The sequence below is a fragment of the Mesoplodon mirus genome, assembly GCF_964341445.2.
Source record: "Mesoplodon mirus genome assembly, chromosome: 19".
In the NCBI taxonomy this organism is placed as follows: domain Eukaryota; kingdom Metazoa; phylum Chordata; class Mammalia; order Artiodactyla; family Ziphiidae; genus Mesoplodon; species Mesoplodon mirus.
In genome coordinates this window covers 37,727,461-37,750,652 of record NC_138995.1, presented here as the reverse complement: position 1 = coordinate 37,750,652, position 23,192 = coordinate 37,727,461, and the positions used below count along the sequence as shown (strand labels likewise).

General features: G+C 47.6%; 1 protein-coding gene and 1 pseudogene across 19 annotated transcripts in view; one reads left to right on the top strand and one right to left on the bottom strand.

The window, feature by feature from the left end:
• LOC309795684 (zinc finger protein 541-like) overlaps positions 1–23,192 on the top strand; it is a 141,490-nt pseudogene that overhangs the window by 42,862 nt on the left and 75,436 nt on the right. The gene's annotated exons all lie outside the window — the stretch shown is intronic.
• LOC309795681 (BRD4-interacting chromatin-remodeling complex-associated protein-like) overlaps positions 1–23,192 on the bottom strand; it is a 66,453-nt gene that overhangs the window by 25,948 nt on the left and 17,313 nt on the right. Inside the window, exon 1 of one of the 18 annotated variants that reach the window (XR_014292326.1) lies at positions 18,259–18,437. The exons of 16 other annotated variants lie outside the window; for them this stretch is intronic. The gene's annotated coding sequence lies outside the window, so the exon portion shown is untranslated. Of the gene's footprint in view, positions 1–16,452; positions 17,735–18,258; positions 18,438–23,192 lie in introns of those variants that run through there. One more of the 18 variants, XR_014292327.1, reaches the window with a different exon arrangement.

The following is a 23,192-nucleotide window of genomic DNA, read 5'->3' as shown; positions in this document are numbered from 1 at the left end:
ACATCAATAGCCACCAGGGAAATGCAAATCAAAACCACAAGTGGATGGGCTTCCCTGGTGGCGCAGTGGTTGAGAGTCTGCCTGCTGATGCAGGGGACACGGGTTCGTGCCCCGGTCTGGGAAGACCCCACATGTCACGGAGCGGCTGGGCCTGTGAACCATGGCCGCTGCGCCTGCACGTCCGCAACGGGAGAGGTCACAACAGTGAGAGGCCCGTGTACCGCAAAAAAAAAAAAACCCACAAGTGGAGACTGCTTCACCCACTAGGATGGCTACAATCAAAAAGACAGACAATAATCAGTGCTGGTGAGGATGTGTAGAAATCAGAACACTCATACACTGCTGGTGGGAATGGAAAATGGCGGGGCCTCAGTGGAAAGTAGTCTGGGAAACTCCCCAAACAGTTAAACACTGTTACCATGTGACCCAGCAATATCACTCCTACATATAGACCCAAGAGAAATGAATACATGCATTCACACAAAAACCTGTATACAAATGTCCATAGCAGCATTATTCATAATAGCCAAAAGGTTGAAATAACCCAAATGTCCACCAACGGATGCATGGATCCACAAAACGTGGTCTCTCAATTTGGTGGGATATTACTCAGACATCAAAAGGAATGAGGTACTGATATACCACAGTACAACATGGATGATCCTTGAAAGCATCATGCTGAGTGAACGAAGCCAGACACAAAGGACCATATATTGTATGATCCCATTTTATGAACTGTCCAGAATAGACAAATCCACAGAGACAGAAAGATTAGTGGTTGCCAGAGGCTGTGGAGAGGGAGGAATTTGAAGTGGCTGTTCTTGGGCACAAAATTTTGGGGGGGGGGTGTGATAAAATTGTTCTGAAACTAGATAGTGGTGATGGTTGCACATTATAGAATCTTGAATATATAACCTGTGAATCTACTAGAAAGTGCTGAATTGTACACTTTAGATGGGTGAATTTCATGGTATGTGAATTATATGTTAATAAAGATGCTATTTTTTAAAAAGGAACAAGGATGTTCTCCATATACTGACAGAGAAAGTTCTCCACGACTATTGTTCTGTGCGAAAGTAAAATGCAGAAGAGTGTATAAAACGTTACCATCTGCTTAAAGACAGTAGGGAGGAGATACAAGAATATATATTCTAGTAAATCAACTATACATCTACTTAAAAAAAAAAGACTATATATCCTAAATGGCTTTCTAGGTCTAAAGAACTTCCAGAAGGATCTCTACAGCACTAAACCCACTTATGAACTAGGAGGGGGACCCAGCAGATGGGACAAAGATGGGACGGAGACACTCCGCTGCAAATGTTTCAAAAATAGCTTTTGGTTTTTTATAATTTGTTTTTTGTTTTGGGGGGTTTTTTTTTGGCCATGCCCCGAGGCTTGTGGGATCTTTGTTCCCTGACCAGGGATTGAACACGGGCCACAGCAGTGAAGGCTCCAAGTCCTAACCACTGGACCACCAGGGAATTCCCCAAAAAGTACATTTTAAAAAATGTGTTAAAAAAAATAAGAGGACAGTTTCCACCATCACTCATCAGCGTAAACTGTTACTTGCAGCCGAATGCACACAAACTAAAAAGCTATTCAGTGGTAAAAGGAAGAACTGGGATTTGAACCCAGACTTCGGGACACCAAATCCTTGGACAGCCTTCCAGGACTCCCCACTGCCTCAACTCCAGTGTCCATGAAAATGCTGGGAAACTGGGCATCTGCTGGCACGACCTCCCTTCCCTCTACCCTTCCCCGGCAGAAATTCTTTTCTTCCTGAACTTGTCAGGAGCCTTCCCTAATCATGGCCCGATTTCTCTCACATGATGCTTGAGGCAGAACCACTGGGGAGTCCTGAGAAGTGGGAGCCTGAGGTCTACCCCACGAGGGCCAGGGAGCTGGGTGGGCAGGTCCTGAGCCAGCCATGGGTTTGTGGTCCTGGTTTCAAGATGTCACACTTCATCCTGTTTCTTAACAAATGCCCCCCCACCCTCCTCCAGGGCTTACTTACAAGCAGCAACGTCCGTCTAACCCTGTCTGTGCTCACCGTCTGGAGGGCTGCAGGGGAGTGGCTAACCGGCCTCCAGCTTCCTCTCGGGTCCCTTCTAAACTCAGCTCCCCACTCGGGCCAAAGAGGTCCATTTGATTTGAGGTCACGTGGTTTCCCCTTCCCAGGACTCTCCACTGCCCCACTCAACAAAACAGTGCTGGGGAGACAGCGGCAAGGACAACAGACATCCCTACTCTTCCTGGTGACGTTCTAGGGCAGGAGTCAGATGACAAACAGAGAACAGAGACATGGTGCCGAGAGGAGGAAAGCAAGAAGGCGGGAGAAAGGTGCTGTGGGGAGGGGGCGGGGAGGGCTGCGGGTGCATTTTTAGTGAAAGTGGTTGGGGCGGCCTCATAGAGAAAGGGGAGTCTGAGTTGATGTGCAGGAGGTAAGGGAAGGAGTGATTCAGACACCCAGGGAAGGGTGGTCCAGGAAGAAGGAACAGCAGATGCAAAGGTCCTGTGGCAGAAACATGCTGGGGTTGCTTGAGCAACAGCAAGGAGGTGAAGCGGGGTTGAGGAGACGATCAGGGTCAGCCACAGAGGGCCTGGTGGGCCGTGGTGAGGACTCGGGCTTTTATTCTGGGTGAGTCCAGGGACGTGACCTGACTTGGGTTTTCACAGGATCCCTCCGGCTGCTGAGTGGAGAAAGAATTGCACGAGGCAAGGATGGGAGCAGGGAGCCCAGAGAGGTGGCAATGGTGGCAGGGGAAGAGGCGAAAAGTGGTTGGAGTCTGGATTTGATGGCAAAGCAATAGGGCCTGCAGACGGATTGACCAGGAGGTAGGAGGTGTAGGGGAAAGAGCAGAGTCAAGGGCCCGCTGGAATTTGAGCCGGACAGCAGGGCAGAGCAGCTAAAAGTGGGCAGCCAGGCAGGATGTGAAGTGCACACGCACCCTTACACCAGCTCTCCTGGTTGATCAAGCAGCTGCTCCAGCTAAGGCCATTTCTCGCTAAGGTATTCTGATGGTCCCAAAGCTACTAATTATGTTATTAGGAGAGGGGTTGGCCTCCCACCCAGGACAAAGCAGGGAGGGCTGCTGCTCAGAGCCTCAGAGACAGAGAAAAATAGCTGAGATATGCAAGGCCTTCAAATCTCCTCACCCAGCAGCTCTTTGTGTGTCTTGTTTCAGAATCTGGCCTTTCCCCAAAGTCTAAACTGAGATTGGCAGTTTACATCTGACTTTGAATCCTTAAACCATCTGGGGCTATATGGTGTAAGGTAGGGATCCCATTTCATCTCTTTCCAAATGAATGACTGGTTTTTGGTCCCCAGCTTGGTGTATTAAGTCTCTCCCTTCCCCATCAATGTGACCACTGGCCACTTTGGCCTCAGACCACATGTCCATATCTTGCCTGGCTCTCATCCTGGGCTCTCTGTTCTTTTCCATTGGTAAAATGTCAATTTCTATTTATTCCCTAATCTCGGAGATAAAACATATTCAGCTGGACGGGTAATCAATATATGCATTGATGCTGGGCAGAAGGTGATGGATAGTCCAGGCAGCAAGGTGCCTCAGAAGGGTACAAGGTCCCCAAAGCAGAGACCGTGATGTCCCTTTGCTTGACAATACATTCTCGAGTAACTTCACTTATATATCACGTTATCAACTTTTAATGAAACTATCTTCACAAGAAGAGACAGAAGGCATAAGAAAGTACTAACAAAGAAACCAAAACGTTACAAATCATAATCTACAGACACAAAAGGTCACATATCGTATGATGCCATTTCTAAGAAATGTCCAGAAAAGGTAAATCCATAGAGACAGAAAGCAAATTAGTGGTTGCCAGGGGCTGGGGGGAGGAGAAACAAAGAGAAACTGCTTAATGGGTATAGGGTTTCCTTTTGGGCAAACGAAATTATCCTAGATAGGTGGGTTGGCAGGAAACTAGATAGAGGTGATGGTTGCATAACATTATTAGCGTACTAAAAGCCACTGAACTGTGCACTTTAAAATGGTTAACTTTTTAAAATTGAAGTATAGTTGATTTACAATGTTGTGTTAGTTGCAGGTGTACAGCAAAGTGATTCAGATATATATATATATATATATATATACATATAATTTTTCAGTTGCTTTTTCCCTTATAGGTTATTACAAAATATTGAGTATAGTTCCCTGTGCTACAAAGTAGGTCCTTGTTGTTTATCTCTTTTATATATAGTAGTGTGTATCTGTTAATCCCAAACTCCTAATTTATCCCTTCCCCCTCAAAATGGTTAATTTTTATGCTATGTGAATGTTATCTCAAAGAAAGAAAACACAGTTAATGTAAGCAGAAAATAAAGACGATGGTCCCATTCCTATTGTAAGCTGTTCCTATTGTAAGCTCTTTTTAAGCCACATTAAAAAGTAAAGTCAGGGACTTCCCTGGTGGCGCAGTGGTTAAGAATCCGCCTGCCAATGCAGGGGACTCGGGTTTGAGCCCTGGTCTGGGAAGATCCCACATGCCACGGAGCAACTAAGCCTGTGTGCCACAACTACTGAGCCTGCGCTCTAGAGCCTGCGAGCCGCAACTACTGAGCCCACGTGCCACAACCACTGAAGCCCGTGTGCCTAGAGCCCGTGCTCCGCAGCAAGAGAAGCCACTGCAATGAGAAGCCCGCGCACTGCAAGGAAGAGTAGCCCCCGCTCGCCGCAACTAGAGAAAGCCTGCGCAGCAACGAAGACCCAACGCAGCCAAAAATAAAGAAAAAAGAAAAAAAAAAAAAAGGAAAATCAGTGATGTTTTCAACAGAACTGGCAAAAAGCTGACTGAAACTTTAATTATCAAGAACATCATTCAAAATAGAGCCTTTAGGTTTTATCATTAGTAATGACTATTGATAAATATAATGCTATGTAAAATGTTTGATTTTTAAAAATCTTCCTCACCTGTTTTTAATCTACTTTTTATGTATTTTTTTATAATGTACCAAAGTGGAGTCATGTACGTATACAGTTTATAAAAAACAGGTGACGGTTAAGGCCTGGACTTTGGAGCCAGACCTTCTGGGTTCAAATGCCACTTAATTGATGTGTGACCTCAGGCGAGTCACTTCAGTCTCCCTTTCCCTATAGTTTCTTTCTCTATAAAATGGGATTAAAAGTAGTGCCCACCTCAGAGGGTTGTGAGGATTAAAACGAATGGATGCATGTAAATAGATATGCATTAGGCACATGCTTACCATTTTTACTGCCACGAGTGTAGAATCACAAGTATTATGGCCTCCGCCAGGCGATCAAGGTCAACATCAGCCATGATAAGTCAAGGGCATAGTATGTACCTTTGATGTGATAAGATGGGAAGGGCACTTTATCTCTGTGGTCTTCCTCCCAAACCCCCTAACCCCTTATCGAATCACGAGAAAGACATCAGACTAATCCCGAGAGAGGCACATTCTCCAAAATCCCTGGCCAGTTGTGCCCCAAAATGTCGAGGTCATCAGCAGTAAGGAAAGTCTGAGAAACTGTCACAGCCAAGAGAGGTCTAAGGAGACATGAGGACGCAGTGTAATGTGGTGTGCTGGGTGGAGTCCTGGAACAGAAAAAGGACATTAGGGGGAAACTAAGGAAATCTGAATCAATTCTGGAGTTGGGTTCATAGTGATGTTGGTTTTTCGCTGTGACAAACATCAACCAGGTTCTGTCCCCTCTGTCCCCCTGATTCTGCCCTGGTTCTCCTACAATCTCATCCCCACATGGTGACCAAAGGGATCATGTTAGAATGCAAGTCCGCTCACACGTCCCTCCTCTGCTCGGAGCTCTCCCATGGCTCCTGCCTCACTCTGAATCAAAGTCCAAGTTCTTACTGTGACCATCTGCCCCCATCCCACCTCTGCCCTCACCTCTCACCCTCTCTCCCTCCTTCACTCCCCTCCACCCACACCAGCCTGCTCCACATTCCTCCAATGCACCAGGCACACACCTGCCTCAGGACCTTGGCACCAGATCGGTGAGGCTCAACCTGATTCTGTTGGCAGTCGTGATCCCCACCCCCTCACCCAGCACTTCCACCTCCCTCTCCTGCTTTGCTTTACTTCAAAGCTCCGATTACTAGCTCACGTGTGACTCTGATTTGTCTTATCTATTGCCTGGCTCTGCAAGGAGGAGCGGGTGAGCCCAGGTTTCGGTCTGTTTTGTTCCCTCTGTGTAAACATGGACTGAATGACAAGGGGGACCGTTCTCCGTGGTCACAGCTGCTTCTGAACAGAGTAGGTGTGTGACCAGGTTTGGGGGTGGGCGTGGTGGGCAGGGGGGGCACATCACAGGCTGACCAGGGAACCATCGGGCAGGGCTCACAGTGGGGGACCGGCCACTGGGATGAGAGCAAGGCCCAGGGGCCCAGAGGGAACCTGTCAGGGGCAGATGGGAGAGGAGGTGAAAGGTCACAGGTGGGGGAGGGGTGGAATTGGGCCCCACCACAGAAAGCTGCTCAGAGAAGGGAGAACTGAGCAGAGGTGCTGATGGGGCCGATGCCATAGAGAACGTCTCAGAGACAGACTCGGAGAGAGAGAGGAGGTGGGCGCATCTTCCCAGGACAGTGGGGGGATGCTCCACAGGACTTACCCACCCGCCCCACCCTGCACACCAACCCAGGAGGCAAATTAAGCCAATCAGTCTACACCAGTGGCTCCTGCCCCAAATGCCAGGAGCCACCCCAATATGGAAGACAATAAAAACTCCAGGCAAGTGTGCAGAATGTGTACAGACACCACCCGGATGAACCCTGTCAAGCTGGTTAGGAACCCTCCACAGGGACAGGATGCCCAGACAACACCCGCATCCCCACCGACATCGTGGATGGCTCGTTCACAGGTGCTGTGGAAGAGAACATCTCTCAAGTCCACAGAGCAAGAGCTAAAGAACCAACAACAGCAGCAGGGACTGCCATGATGGCTTTCAGCCCTCACTCAGAAAGGAGGGTTCTAGAACATGCGATGGGGGGGCACACCTCCGTCAAGAAGGGAGGGGAGTCTACAGACAATTTCTACCTGGCATCACACAGAGCCTGCGGCTACTCTAAGTCCACCCTTATGAATAATGGGGCAGATGTAGAACATTCTAGAATGTTCACAGCACCCTTGAACTGGAAACAACCCAGATGTCCATCAACGGAAGAATGCACGAATACGCTGCGGTCCATCACATAATGGAATACTACACAGCAACGAAAAAGGAACAAACTACTGGTATGTACAACATGGAATCATCACACCAACATCGTGTTGAGTGAAAGAAAACACCACTGTACGGTTTCATGTGTAAAGTACACACCCACTTTTAACTATGGAGTTAGAATCAGGATGGCGGTTCCCTGGGGGTCGGAGGGGTGGGGGGCAGATGGAGGGGCCAGAAAGGGTTGGGGCATCTTTTGGCAGGAGGTCATGTTCTGGGCGTTTTTTGTGTGTTTTGTTTTTAAATCTGGGAGCCAGTTACATGGGTGTGGCCAATGTGCAAAAAATTCATCCAACTGGACATTTATGATGTGTGCTCTTTTCTCCATGTTGTAATTCAACAACAAGTTCCCCCAAAGGGGGAGAAGACAGAAGAATACAAAAGAATAACTGTCTTCCTCATCTACTACTGGTAGAATGTAACATGGTGTGATCGCGTGGGAAACAGTCTGGCAGCTCCTCGAAGGGTTAAACAGAGTTACCCTATGACCCAGCAATTCCACTCCTGGGTACATTACCCAGGAAACATGAAAATATGTATGCACTGAAAAACATGTACACAAATGTTCACAGCAGCATTATTCATAATGGCCAAAAGGTAAAAGCAATCCAAATGCCCATTAACTGATGGATGGAGAAACAAAATGTGGTCCATCCACACAACGGAATATTACTCAGCCACGAAAAGGAATGAAGCACTGACACATGCTACAGCATGGATGAACAGAGAAACCATCATGCCAAGTGAAAGAAGCCAGGCACAAAAGACCACATATTATATGATTCTCTTTATATGAAATGCCCAGAATAGACAAATCCATAGAGACAGAAAGTACATCAGTGGTTGCCAGGCCTGGGATGGATGGGAGTGGCGGGGGTGGGTGATGGCTCAGGGGCACAGTGTTTATTTTGGGGGTGATGAAAATGTTTTAAATTGAAATGGTGATGGTTACACATCTCTGCGAATGTACCATAAACCAGAGTCGTACATTTTAAATGGCTGAATTGTATGATACGTGAACTGAAGCTCAATAAAGCTATTTAAAAACAAAGTAACTGTGAGAGCGTTAGTTGATCATTGCTAGGCGGAAGACACGTTTTCTACTCTTCTGTATGAACCCTCTATTTCAAAATTAAAAAAAAAAGAAAACTAGCAAACATGTACTGACCACACCCAGGCACCTGATTATTCCCATTTTACAGAATGAAAATTGAGGCAACACCCCCCGAGCATGCCCCAGGTCACAGAGTAGGTCTGCCTGGAAGCCGGGCTTTTGGTTGTTAAGTGGCTGGGTCCTCCCGATACCCTGCTGGTTCTAGGGGGCAGAAGCATGAGAGACTGCTTTTGGGGTGTGGCTGGGACAGACCTTCCAGCCCTCTCCCCTGTGCATTTGCTTCAGCAAATGCCTCCTACTGCTTTGCTGAAATCATTCCTTCCTTCAATTCAAAAATCAATAAATATTTCCCGAACCCACATTATGCCTGAATTTCTTCAGCGGCCTCCTCAACAGTCTCCCCACCCCCACTCCCAGTCTAGAGATCTGGTTTGATCCTGAGTCACCTCCTGTCCCTCCTCTGCCCTGAATCCGAGCAGAGTTCTTGTTTCACTCGGAGTCAAAGCAAACTCCTCACTGAGGCCCACCAGGCCACATAGGAACTGGCCCTGCTCCCACTGCCCCCATTCCCTGCCCTCCCTCCTTTTTCCACTCAGCTCCAGCGACATGGGCCTCCTCAACTTTCTTCTCCCTTGCCTGTCTGTCCAGGGCCACCTGGCAGGGGACTGTTCCCAGTTTCTTTTGGGGGGGAATGAAAATGTTCAAAAATTGATTGTGGTGATGGTCGTACAACTCTGTGAATATACGAAGAGCCACTGGTGAAATGGAGGGTATACGAATTACATCCCATAAAGCCATTTAAAGAGAAGCACCAGAGGAGGCATAAGGTGGGAACGGGGATGCCTGGGTGCTTGCAGAAGAGACAGGGTGGTCTTGAGAGGTATCTGAATTGGGATGTAGGCTGGTGGGGGGAGTCACCACAGCGGCACATCAGCTGGGGGGCCTCAGTTAGCTGCCCGCCACTTGGAAAGCCAGCAGGATCTCTGAAAAGACCCCAGTGTAGTGACTTTGTCAACTTTACAGAACACACCTACTGCAAATAACAAGAATGGACTCACATGTTGTGAGAAAATGTTCACAACACATATATCAGACCAGGACATATATTCAGAAATACTACAACACAATAAGAAGACCAACAACCCAATTTAAAAATGAGCGAAAGGAGACCTACAAATGGCGCATAAGCCAATGAGATATTCGACATCTTTAGTCAGGAGGGAAATTTCAATTAAGACCATAGTGACACCACTACATACCCATCTGAAAATTTATAAGACTGATAACAGCAAGTGGTGGTGAGGATGTGGAGCAACTGGAACTCTTATGCACGGCTGGGGGTGATGTTAAATGTTCCGGGCACTTTGGAAAATGGCTTGACAGTTTCTAATAAAGTTAAACGTATCCTCATCCAACCCAGCCATTCCACGCCTAGGTCTCTACCCAAGAGAAAGGATGGCATATGTCACACAATGATTAGTACCCGAATGTTCACAGCAGCTTCATGTGTGATGGCCAAACACTGGCAACAGCCCAAAGGTGCACCCACAGCCGAAAGGATAAACACATCGCAATGTATTATATCTGCACAATGGAATTACTGCACAGCAACAAACAAAAAGGAACGTACCACTAAGATGTGCAACATAGATGAACCTCAAAATCACTGTGCTGGGTGGCAGGAGCCAGACACCAAAGAATACAGGCTGTGTGATTCTACTTACATCAAACGCTAGAAAATGTTCTGTGCCTTGACTGGGAAGGCGGTTACACAATAGTACTGATTTGTCAAAATGCAACCAATAAGTACCCTTAAAATGGATGCATCACTTGGGGGGAGGGATAAATTAGGAATTTGGGATTAACAGATACACACTACTATATATAAAATAGATACACAAGAAGGACCTACCGTATAGCACAGGGAACTACGCTCAGTATCTTGTAAGAATCTATAATGGAAAAGAATCTGAAAAAGAATATATATATATGGGGCTTCCCTGGTGGCGCAGTGGTGAAGAATCCGCCTGCCAATGCAGGGGACACAGGTCGAGCCCTGGTCTGGGAAGATCCCACATGCCACGAAGCAACTAAGCCTGTGTGGCACAACTTCTGAACCTGTGGTCTAGAGCCCACGAGGCACAACTACTGAAGCCAGTGAGCCACAACTACTGAAGCCCGCGCGCCTAGAGCCTGTGCCCCGCAACAAGAGAAGTCACCACAATGAGAAGCCCGCGCGCAGCAACAAAGACCCAATGCGGCCAAAAATAAATAAACAAATGAATGAATGAATGAATAAATAAATAAAAGAATATACATATGTACAACTGAATCACTTTGCTGTACACCTGAAACATGGTAAATCAACTACACTTCAATTTGAAAAATTAAATTAAAAACATTTTTAAATGGATGTATCACATTAAATATAAATTATATCTTAATGAAGTTCATTACAAAACAAAAACAAAAACAGGCTCCAACTCCAGACTGCCTGGTTCAAACTGTGGCTCCACAAGTTACCAGCTGTGAATTGGGGCAAGTATCTTCACTTCCCTGCCTCAGGACCTTTGCACTTGCTGTTCTCTGTCAGGAACACCCTTCCTGCAGATAGCTACGGGGCTTCCAGCTCACCTTCTTCAGGTCTTTGCTCAAATGTCACATTTTCAGCGAGGGCAGGTTAAAATGACCACTCGCACCACCAGCCCTCTCCACCCACTTTCCCTTTTGCTCCACTGCATTCAGTACCTTCTGATGAGTCCTATCATGGGTCTCCCCCACCAGCCAGCCAGTCCCCAGACAGCGGGGATTTTTGTCTTGTTCATGCTATATCCTCCCTCCTAGAATAGTGCCTGGCACACAATAGGCACTTAGTAAATAACTGCTGAATAAGTGAGCTAAGGGATACATGCTACTCCCATTTGGGGATGTGAATTGCAAAATGCCCAATAAGTATCTAGTCAAGGAAAGAAGGAGAAAGCACAAGGGAAGATGGAAAGAAATGGGCTTCACCACTAACCTCAAGGATCTGAAGCTCAGAGAGGCAAAGGCACTGGCCCCAAGTCACACAGCAAGGAAGGGGTGGAGCTTGGGTCCCCACTGGGCAGGCTGACACCACCAACTACCTACACTGCACACTGCACGCTGCCCCAGAGAAGGGCATGAGCCCAGACTACCATGAAGCCCAGATTTCCTCCCCTGAATGACAGGCAGCAAGAAGGACTGGCGGTCTCTGTACACAAAGACTACTCAGTCAAGACAGAGAAAGCAGGGGCAGAGAAAACAGGCAGGGAAGAGGGAAGGAGAGTGTTTCGGGGAAAATTAAAGACAAGCCAGTGAAAACCAGTGGTCCCATCCGCCAAGTGGAAACAGAGATGAGAATTTAGATGCACACCCCCACCCCATTTAAAGATGTTCAACATCATTAGCCATTAGAGAAATGCAAGTCAAAACCATAATGGGGGGTTTCCCTGGTGGCGCACTGGTTAAGAATCCACCTGCCAATGCAGGGGACACGGGCTCGAGCCCTGGTCCAGGAAGATCCCACATACCGCGGAGCTACTGAGCCTGTGCGCCACGACTACTGAGTTTGCACTCTAGAGCCCACGTGCCACAACTACTGAAGCCCACGTACCTAGAGCCCGTGCTCCGCAATAAGAGAAGCCACCGCAGTGAGAAGACTGCGCACCGCGACGAAGAGTAGCCCCCGCTCACCGCAACTAGAGAAAGCCCATGCGCAGCGACAAAGACCCAATGCAGCCAAAAATACATTTAAAAAATTTTAAAAACAAAACATAATGGGATACCACCTCACACCCAGTAGGATGGTTATGTTAGAAAAGAGATATTGGAATCCTCATGCATTACTGGTGGGAAAGTAAACTGGTGCAGCCGCTGGGGGAAAAGGTCTGGCAGTACCTCAATACCTGAACACAGAATTATCATTTAACCCAGGAATTCCACTCCTAGGTATAGACCCAAGAGAATTAACATACATCCACACAAAGACTTGTGCACAAATGCCCATACCAGCGTATTCACAAGAGACAAAAAAGTGGCAACAACCCAAATGTCTATCAATGGATAAATAAAACCTGGTATATTCATATAATAGAACATTAATCAGCCAGGAAAAAGAATGAAGCACTGATCCATGCTACGACATGGACGAACCTTGAAAACATTATACTCAGTGAAAGATGCCAAGTACAAAAGGCCACACACATACTGGATGATTCCATTCATGTGAAATGTCCAGACAGGCAAATCTATGGAAACAGAAAGTAGATTAATGGTGATCACGGGCTTGTAGTGGGGAAGGAGGGCTGGGGGAAATGAGGAGATTTCTCATGGAAATGGGATTTCTTTTGAGGGTGATGAAAATATTCTAGAATCAGATAACGGTGATGGTTGTACAACCTTGTAAATATACTAAAAACCACTGAACTGTATACTTTCAAACAGTGAATTTTATGGCATGTGAATTACATCTCCATAAAAAAAAGTAATTAAAAAAAGCACATCCCTTGATGATACCAATTGACCGTAATTTTTACTAGGTTTGACAATGTCATTGTGGCTATGTAAGAAAATGCTTAGTTTTGCTTTTTAAATACACACTTGAGTTTGTAGAATTAAAATGACAGGAGATCTGGGATTTGCTTTAAAATATTGATACTTCAACGGCAACAAAAAAGATATCGATACAAGCAAGTGTGGCCAGATCTCCATCTATGGAACCTGGGGATAAGTAAGGAGGGTTCATTATGCAGTTCTCTCTAATTTTGTATACAGTTGGAATTTTTCATTAATAAATTTTATTTTCTTCTGCACACCCTTTGCCCCAGCAATTCCACCTCTGGGCTTTTAACTTACACGGTACGCACATTGCTTGCATTCATGCAAATCAACAGTGGTACACACGGTACCTCACTGTAGTCTTGTTTGTGATAGCCTAGAACTAACCTAAGTGTCCAGCAGATGGGGACTGCTTCAGCAAGCTAGGGCCCTCCAATGGAATAAATACCATGCAGCTGAGAAAGACACAGAACTTGACAAGTTAGAACCTCCAGGATATATCATTAAAAGCTAAAGGCAAAGGGCAGAACAGTGTTAGAATAACTTGTCATTAGTGCCTTAAAAAATGGGGGGAGGTGGGGCATGAAGAGAGACGGAGGGAGGGAAGGAGGGGGAAGGAGAGAGAGAGAGAGAGAGAGAGAGAGAGAGAGAGAGGGAGAGATGCTTACACATGCACAGAATGTCTGTTTGAAAAGAGGCCCCCAAACAATAACCATTTACCTCTGGGAAGAGGATATGGGTACAGATAGCTGGGAGGTGGGAGAGGGAGGGAGACTCTTGACTAGAAATCTCTGATATTATTCGAGTTTTCTACTTGGGTGCGTTGTTCCTATTTAAAAAAAAGAAAAAAAAATTTTTTTAAGCCCCAAAGAAAAGCTGTTTCCTACATGTGGCCCTGTCCCCACACATCTCCCCTGGGGCTGGATTAGAAGGATCAGGTTGTCCCCTCTGTTCCCTCCCAGGGGTGGGAGGCCAGGCAGGGCTGAGGCGTTCCTGCTGGGAGAGCAGAACCGCCCTGTGGGACTGCCCAGGGCTCCCTGGAAAAGATTTCCAGACTCCTAAGCCCTGGGCTGAGGCCGGGGGAGGAGGAGATACAACACAAGAAGAACAGGAAGACTAGGAAGAGAAAGGAAAAGAGGAAGGGGAGGCGGGGAGGGAGAGAGGGAAAGGGAAGCCTGTGTACCTGTAAGCACACAAAGGAAGAACAGGCCTGGGCAGGGGGTGGCTGGAAATGCCATCTTCCACCTCAACTGAAGAAATAGCCACCAAGTAGCTTTATTCATAGTTGACAAAAAGTGGAAACAACCCAAATGTCCACCAATTGACAAGCGGATAAACCAGATGCGGTACATTTGTACAACAGAATATTATTCAGCCATGAAAAGGAATGAAGCACTGATCCATGCTACAACATGGATGAACCTTGGAAACAATACATGAAATGAAAGCAGCCAGACGCAAAAGACCACATCTTGCACGATTCCATTTGTACGAATGTTCAGAAAAGGCAAATCCCCAAAGACAAAGTAAATTAATGGTTGCCAGGGATTAGAGGAAAATATACAGGGTTTCCTTTTGAGTGAAATTGTTCTAGAACTAGATTGTGAGGATGGTTGCACAACTCTGTAAATGTACTAAAACCCACTGAGTTGTACGCTTAAAGGGGAGAAATTAATGGCATGCAAATATCTCAATGTTTAAAAAGAAAGAAAAAAAGGAATGAAGCTCTGACACATGCTACAACATGGATGAACCTTGAAAACACACTGCATGAAAGCCAGACCCAAAAGGCCGCATAGTGTAGGGTTCTATTTATAGAAAATGTCCACAACAGGCAAATTCATGAGACAGAAAGCAGGTTAGGGGTTGCCAGGGGCTGGATGGAAGGGGGAATGGGGAGCAACTGTTAAGGAGACGGGGTTTCCATTTGGGGGGATGAAAATGTCCTGGAACTAGATTGTGGGGATGGCTGCACAACTCTGCGGATGTACCAGAAAACCACTGAACTGTATGCTTTAAATGGGGGAATTTTATGGTATGTGAATTATATCTCAGTAAAGCTGCTCAAAATTTTAAGCAAGCAAAAACGGAAGGAAGGGAGGAAGGGAGGGAGGGAGAGAGGGAGGGAGGGAGGGAGGAAGGAACTGGTCACATGGCCCATCCCCACCCCCACCCCCACCTGGACCATGACTCCCAACCTGTACTTACCAGGCTGCACATCCTCCCAGAACATGTTCCCTCAGCACGGCCCCAGCCCCTCAAACGCATGGGGCAGCGCCGGGACCCCCGCCTCCAGCCCTGGATGAATTTCCTGGGTGCCCTCCATGACCCAGGTGGGACACCCCCAGCACGGCCCTGGGTCACTTCCCTCTGTACCCACTACTGGCCCTGGGATGGGGGCGCCACGTGTGAGAGGTGAGTGTGAAGCTTTAGCCTCTCATTCCATCCACCACACCCCGCCCCCCAACCCCACCAAAGCCAAAAATGGGCAAGAAAACACAGAAACCACAGAGGCATGTGAAATGTGCTGGGTTTGTAGAATTTTCTAAGTGTGACAAGTGCTGATTTCGGAGGCAGAAATACCTTTATACTTCAAAACACAGAACCAAGCAAACATAGAAACCTTTAGACTTCAACAAAAAGTGAAAACACACACACACATAGCAAGTCAGGCCAGAGGGACCTGAGGGAACCCCCCCTCTGCCCCGCCACGCTCTGCGGTGCCTTGGGAGATTAAGTTGGTTAGGAGGTGAGATTTCGCACTGTTATTTCAGCAGGGGGGACAGAAAAACCCACACAGTTCCTAAGCGATTCTTTTTTTTTTTTTCTAAGCGATTCTTTTATGAAATAATAATCTATAGACATATGTTCTCACGTCAAGCAACCAAGCTATTGATTCCACAGAATTCCTGGGAACAGCTTTCCCAGCTCGGTTCTCTCCCTCCCACCCGACCCCCACCCAGACCCTCTCTTACAACACCTGGTGGACAATTCACCTTCCCAAAATGCTGATGAGCGGAAGCTGCTTTCCCACTGGGCAGGGAGAAAAAACCACAAAACCAAAACATGTGCATTCATTCACTCAACAAATATTCAGTGAACACCCACTATGCCCCAGGCCCTGGGAGACCCCTCATAGAGCTAAATTCTCCTGGAAGAAGCAAACCATAAATTGGTAAACAAAGTCATCTACGACGTGATATTGGCTAGTGGCAAGTGGCCAGAAGGAGCTCAAAAAGCAGGCATGATGGGGAAGGGGAGGCTTTAGTTTTAAAACAGGGTGGTCAATACATGTGACACTGAAGCAGAGACTGAAATGAAGGGAGCCATGCAAATAGATGCGGGAAAAGCATCCCAGGCTGAGGGAACAGTGAGTGCAAAGGCCCCAAGGCAGGAATGTGCCTGACAGGCACCAAGAACAACTAGATCACTGTGAGGTGGGGGGAGGGCGCTGGGAAGGACATCAGAGAAGTAGCTGGGGCGGGGGGGTCGGGGGGGCAGTAAGCACGGGAAGCCAGTAGATTTTGTCCTAAGTGTTCTAACCTTCCAGAGTTGCCCCAATGCCTCCAACACGCTTCTGGAACTGGGCTTGGGACACATGGGGAACTGAGGTGGTACGCTCTCAGGAGCGTAGAAGTTGCCCATAGGGTTCCTCACATTTCTACTTTCATTTTCAGCGCTTTTCAAATTGTGAGTTGGAAAAATTGAGCAGTGATGAAATCAGTATAGTGAGTCTCAACCATCACTGAAACAAATGAAGGAAAAAGAACAGAGTAAAATTGAAAAAACAGATTGAATGACTCAAAGGTGGTTTAGCTAAGTATTCCACAAAACTTTGTTTCAGGTGTGTGTGTGTGTGTGTGTGTATCTCTCCTGGATCATGGTGTGAAATATATATGTCTTATCAGAGACTGCAGGTCCAAAGGTCAGGAAAACAGCTAATCCAGATGCCTCCTCCCATAGATCTGAGACCTTCCCACTCATTCCACTGGCCACCCAGGGCATCTACAAATACACACCCACTATGGTGAAGACTGCTCTATGTTTCTCCCAACCATTTTCTTTCCCTGGACTACATTTCCCAGCATCCCTTGTAGCTGGGTGTGGTCACATGACTGAATTCTGGCCAACAGAATGTACTTGGAAGTGACATTCACATTCCTACTTTCCAGGCCTGGCACAAAAGACATCCCTCCACACTTCTTCATCTAAAGTGGACTCCACAGACTTAGGGAGGGCAAAGACACTCTAGGGAAGAAGTCTGGTTCTCTCAATGAGTTCACATGAGGCTGCCCCACCAGAAACACCCTCACTGGTCTATAACACGTGTGAGAAAAATGCTTGGAAGCCATTTAGTACACTGAAGCCACTCAGAAGAAAGGGCTTATTTGTTACAGCAGCTAGCATGACCTGTGCTAACTTACACACCCCCCAAACGAAGGTTGGTTAACTCAGCAGCCTGCTGAACGCAGAATCTTTTGCTGAAGTTCCAGAGAGGAGAGGAGAGGAAACTGAGTCTCTGGACGCCTCACAGTACAACAGGTGTGCCCAACTCAGAAAAGCCTAGTGAAGCATCAGGGTCACGTCCAAGGCCAGAGATTTAGCATCCACAAAATGTGTTCTAAGCCACGCCAAGTTCATATTTTGAAAAGAAACATAAGCTCCATGGGAATTCCCTGGCGGTCCAGTGGTTAGGACTCAGCGCTTTCACTGCCTGGGGGGGCCCAGGTTCAATCCCTGGTCGGGGAACTAAAATCCCGCAAGCTGCGTGGCGTGGTCCAGAAAAAAAAAGAAAAGAAAAGAAACATAAGCTCAATGATGAAGGATCCAAGTTGCATCTTGAGCCCAAGACCACACCAATAACAAAGCCCCCATTTAGAAATCGCCATTACCATACACGGGGTACCGGGCTTCCATGACAACCACGCACGGTGGGTACCTCTATCCCTACCTTACCGATGAGGAAAGCTGAAGCCTACAGCTAACCTGACGACAGGAACTGCGGTTCACCACAGGCCACCACAGTGCTTAATTCTACATGACCCTGGAGGTGGGGGCCTGGAATAGATCAATGAGGGTGAGGACGCTGCCTGCCTCATCTACCACAGTGCCCGGCACATGGCAGGAATGCAGGAAATATGTATGTTCATGTCGCATTCATGAACGAACAGCTGCTCTTCTCCCCTTTTACAGATGAGGCAATGAGGCCCAGAGAGGACAAGTCACTGACTCAAGGTTACCCAGCAAATGAGGGAACCACATTTCGGGCAAAGCTCAGACCTCCACCACCCCCAAAGCACGCACTGTGTCTCTTCTGCCGGCCTGTTCCCTAGTGTCCCTCACACTCACCCAGGGCCTGATCACACCAGCTTTTAAGCCTCGGGGCCCTTTTGCTGCTCTTCCCAACTTCCTCTCCTCTCCCCGATTAACACACTTTCTTTTGGCTCATTCACATCCTCCCGGGTTCCTCATTCACGAAATATCCAGCCATTCAGCAATTAAGGCTTGGGATATGTGCTGCGTGCCAGGCTCTGTGCTAGAAGCTGGAGGGATGGCTGTGAACAAAACAAAGATCCCTGTTCACGTGGAGCTTACATTTTTGAGGAGAGTAAGGAGGGAAACAAAGAAAGAACAATATAACAGATTATACTAAGTATTTACAAATATTTAATTTACATGTATTTAGCTTTTATTTATTGAATAAATATTTAATAGATATTAGAATATATGTCATGTATAGAATTATCTATCATATTTAAAATACAAATGTTATAAAAGATTAGGACATGTAAAATCAATATAAATGTAAAACAAATATTATGTCAGAAGTTGCTAAGTGCTGTGGAGGAAAAGCAACGAAAAGGAAGGACAAGGTATTTGTAATTTTAACTAGAGTAATAAAGGCAGGCTTGATTGAGGAGGGGAGGGAGGGAATCATGGAGCAGAGGAATAGCAAGTGCAAAGGCCCTGAGGTGGATACGTGTCTGAGTCAAGGAAGGAGGCCAGTGAGGCTGAAGCGGAGTGAGTAAGGGGGAGAGTAGTTAGTGGGAGATGAGGTTAGATAGATAGATAGAAAGCCAGGGGTCAGATCATGAACTAAAAATAATATCAGTTAAAAGGCAGAAACGACCCACGTGCCCATCACCTGAGGGGTGTAGAAACAAAATGCGGTACAGCCACACACTGGATGTATTATTCAGTCTTGGAAAGGAATGAAATTCTGATACATGCTACATTAGCAATGAACCTTGGCAACATTATGCTAAGTGAAATAACTCAGACTCAAAAGGACAAATATGGTATGATTCCATTTACATGAGACCATACGGGACCTCCCTGGCGGTCCAGTGGATAAGACTCTGTGCTTCCACTGCAGGGGGCACGGGTTCCATCCCTGGCCGGGAAGCTAAGATCCCACATGCCGCAGGGTGCAGCCAAAAGATTAAAAAAATTTTAAAAATTTTTAAATGAGGTGCATAAAATAGGCAAATTCATGGAAACAGAAAGTAGATGAGAGGTTACGAGGGGCTGGTGGGAGGGGAGAACAGGGAGTTATTGTTCCATGGGTACTGAGTTTCTGTTTGGAATGACGAAAAAGTTCTGGAAGTGGATACAGATGATGGCTGCACAACACCATAAACGTACTTAGTGCCACTGAACTGGACACTTAAAAATGGTGAAAATGGTCAATGTTATTATGGTATGCACATTTTCCCACAATTAAAAAGCAATAACAGGACTTCCCTAGTGGCGCAGTGGTTAAGAATCCGCCTGCCAATGCAGGGGACACGGGTTTGAGCCCTGGTCCAGCAAGATCCCACATGCCGCGGAGCAACTAAGCCCGTGTGCCACAACTACTGAGCCTGTGCTCTAGAGCCCGTAAGACACAACTACTGAGCCCGTGTGCCGCAACTACCGAAGCCCGTGCGCCTAGAGCCCGTGCTCCACAACAGAAGCCACCGCAATGAGAAGCCTGTGCACCGCAACAAAGAGTGGCCCCCGCTCGCTGCAACTAGAGAAAGCCCACACGCAGCAACAAAGACCCAACACAGCCAAAAATAAATGAATAAAATAAAAAAATAATAAAAAAAATCCTAGCAGTTAAATATCTATTTAAAAAAAAAAGCAACAGCTAACATGTTGCATTAGACGTATCAGGCACTGTCCTCAAAGCTTTACGTATGTTCATTCATTCACCCCTCCGACAGCCCAATAGGGGAGGTGCCTTCTAAACCACTGCTGCCCCCCAGAAAGGCAATGCAAGCCACATATGTCATTCTAAATTTTCTAGTGGAAAGAAGAGGTGAATTTAACGTATGTTAATTTCAAGAATACATTTTATGTAATATGATATATACAAACACGATCATTTCAACGTGTCATCAACATAAAAATAGTATTAATGGGGAACTGACTTTTTCCCCCTTCCTTCGAAGTCTTTGAAATCCAGTGTGTTTGTTTTTTTTTTTTTAACACTTACACTCACCCAGTGGTTAGTGCATTGGTGAGCGGAGTTCTTGGGCGAGCACGGGAGGGCTCTGAGCAGAGAAGGGCCCTGAGCTGACTCAGGTTACAACAGGGTCTGGTTGGCTGAGTGAGGGAAATAGCCGGTGGGGGGCAGGGGATGGAGGGAGCCCCAGGAGGAGGAGACTGAGATGGTCCAGGCAGGAGGTGATGGTGGCTGGACCGGGGTGGGCGCAGCCGGGGTGGGGAGACAGGCCAGACGGTGGAGATCTTCCACAAGCAGAGCTCACAGGCTACACTGCTGGACTGACGGGGTGCAGAAGACAGAAGGATAAGGGGCATCCACACAGCAATGTGACTAAACAGGGCTTAAGATGGTAAGTTTTATGTCATGCGTTGTTTATCACAATAAGAAAAATTAAAATCGGGAGTTCCCTGGCGGTCCAGTGCTTAGGACTTGGCGTTTTCACTGCTGCAGCCTGGGTCTGATCCCAGGTTGGGGAACTAAGATCCCGCAAGCTGAGCAGCACCCATAAATAAATAAGTCAATAAAATTTAAAAAGAGAGAGGAAAAAAAAGAGTCAAGGATGATGCCAAAGTACCTGACCCAGGCCACTGGGAGGATGAACCGAGATGGTGACAAACTGGAGGGGGCAGGCTTTACTTTTGTTTGTTTGCTTGGGGGGTGGGGGTGAGGGGTCCGATGTGTTAAGTTTGAGGTGCCTCTGAGACAACCCAGTGGAGGGCTCGGCAGAGCGGGACGGGCTGGAGACAAAAGTGAATAAAATCTGCCCTTAATTCCACTCCTGCCCATTTCTAGGGCCTGGCTTCTCTCTTGGTTCCCTTGACACAGTGTCCAGCTGCGCAGGAGCATCCTGTCACAGGGCAGGCCCCAGTCTGGCCCATCATCACGTTCCCCCTTCCTCCCTCATCACCAGTCACAGCGCAACACAGCCTCCAGGCTCCCAGCTTTCAGGGAACAGGCTTCCAGAAACCTCCCTGCCCACTCCTACCACCCACCCGGCTTCCTCGCCTTTGGAGCCCATGAAGGCCCGATGCGGCTGCTTGTTCCGCATCGTCTAGCAAGGAGCGCGGAATCTGAATAGTAAACACCATCCAACGTCGCCAAACAGTACAGGCAACACGCACCCTGGGGGGTGGGCAAGCGCGAGACAGAATATATATTCTAAGGGGTCCAAGAGCCTTTATTCGAAACCTTTGAGGGGAGATGCTTTCCGAAAAGCAGATTCTTTTCCAGACTTTGCCAGGTGCTGGGATGCGCAGCTGTCTATGGCGGAACACCCACAACCAGCTCTGAGACGCCACCCAGTAATCAAACACTAATATTTCTGCAGCCAAATGTATGAATATTCACATGGAGAGCAAAGACAGACTACGAATAGCTTGGCTTCGGGTCAGGTCCTGCTGCCTGTTGAGTCACAGCGGGCGAGCTGCCCTCATCATCACTGATGGAGGTGGTGTCACTGTGATAGCACGCCTTGCTCGCTGGTTGATCTAAGAAGGGAAGAGTCTTTGTGCTAAGCCCAAGGCTCCCCCAAGGCCTGGAAGCAGGGAGCCCCTGAGCTCAGGTCAGACACACCTGGCTTCAAATCCCTGCTCTGCGATTTCCTGACCCTGAGCAACCGACCTCATTTCTCCAGGGGTCTCAGTCCTGGGGGGGCAGGTCTGGAAGGATCTGGCTGTCGCCTGTAAGCCTTAAATCAACAACAATGACAACAGCAGCAGCAGCAATAATAATAATAGTGGCTAACCTTCATGGAACCCTACTCTGGTCCAGGAGGCCCCTGCGCTCCATGTGGTGACCGTCTCATTGCCTGACCCTCATCACTCTCCTGAGAAGCAGCTTCTACTGTTATGTATCCTCTTTTAATAGAGGCCTGGCGCAGCTGGCCTGAAGAAGGAGACAGCTGGGGCTCCAAGTCCAAGTCTATCTGCCACAGGGCCTAAACATGTCCAAAGCATGGATCATGCCTGTCCCTAGGTCAGGCCGCCCCGTCCGATACTGATCCCCTCCCAGGGGGGATAAGTTAGCCAAACAACAACCGTGTGCTGTCTGCTTCCTGCTGAACCCTCCCAGACAAGCCCCAAGGGGGAGGTGCTATTATTTTACTCCTTAGCTGTACCTCGCTATGTCCCACATGGATGGGGGGCCCACACACGCAGTCTCTCCAGGCCAATACACTCCACTTCTTGGTCCAGCCAGAGCTCACACCAGGGCTGTGCCAGGCCTCCTTCTGCCACCTAGAATAGCCTCTGGCCTCTCCTTTTTTGGTTCCTCTGAAAGCTTCACCTTCCTTTGAGCTCAGAGGCCACTCCAGAGACTGCCCTGCGTTTCCAGGACCAAGAGTTATTTAAGTAGCAGGACTTGGGCTGATTCTCGCCAGCATCTCTAGGGCCTGGCACCAAGCAGTCACTCGGTAAATTCTGGCTGCTCTTTGCAAGGGATGAGAACAGTGAGGCCTTTCTGGAATGCCATTTGCCAGGGCCTCCTCAAACCTCAGCACACGCTTCCCTTGGCCTTAGCAAGTCCTCTTCCAGGAATCTGGCCAGTAGAAACGCTCCTGCACAAGCAACTGCAGATGTGGATACAAAAATGCCAGGTCGGGTCACTCCCCTGCTCAAAAGCCTGCCATGGCTCCCATCTCACTCAGGAGCAGAGCCCAGGTCCTGGTCAAAGACGCAGAATGGAAACTCCAGAGTAGTAAAGAGGTAGCATGAATCAGCTCCTAATGGAGATAAGATGGAAGGCCAAATTACTCAATTAATCTAAAGGAGGCAGGAAACGAGAGAATAAGGAA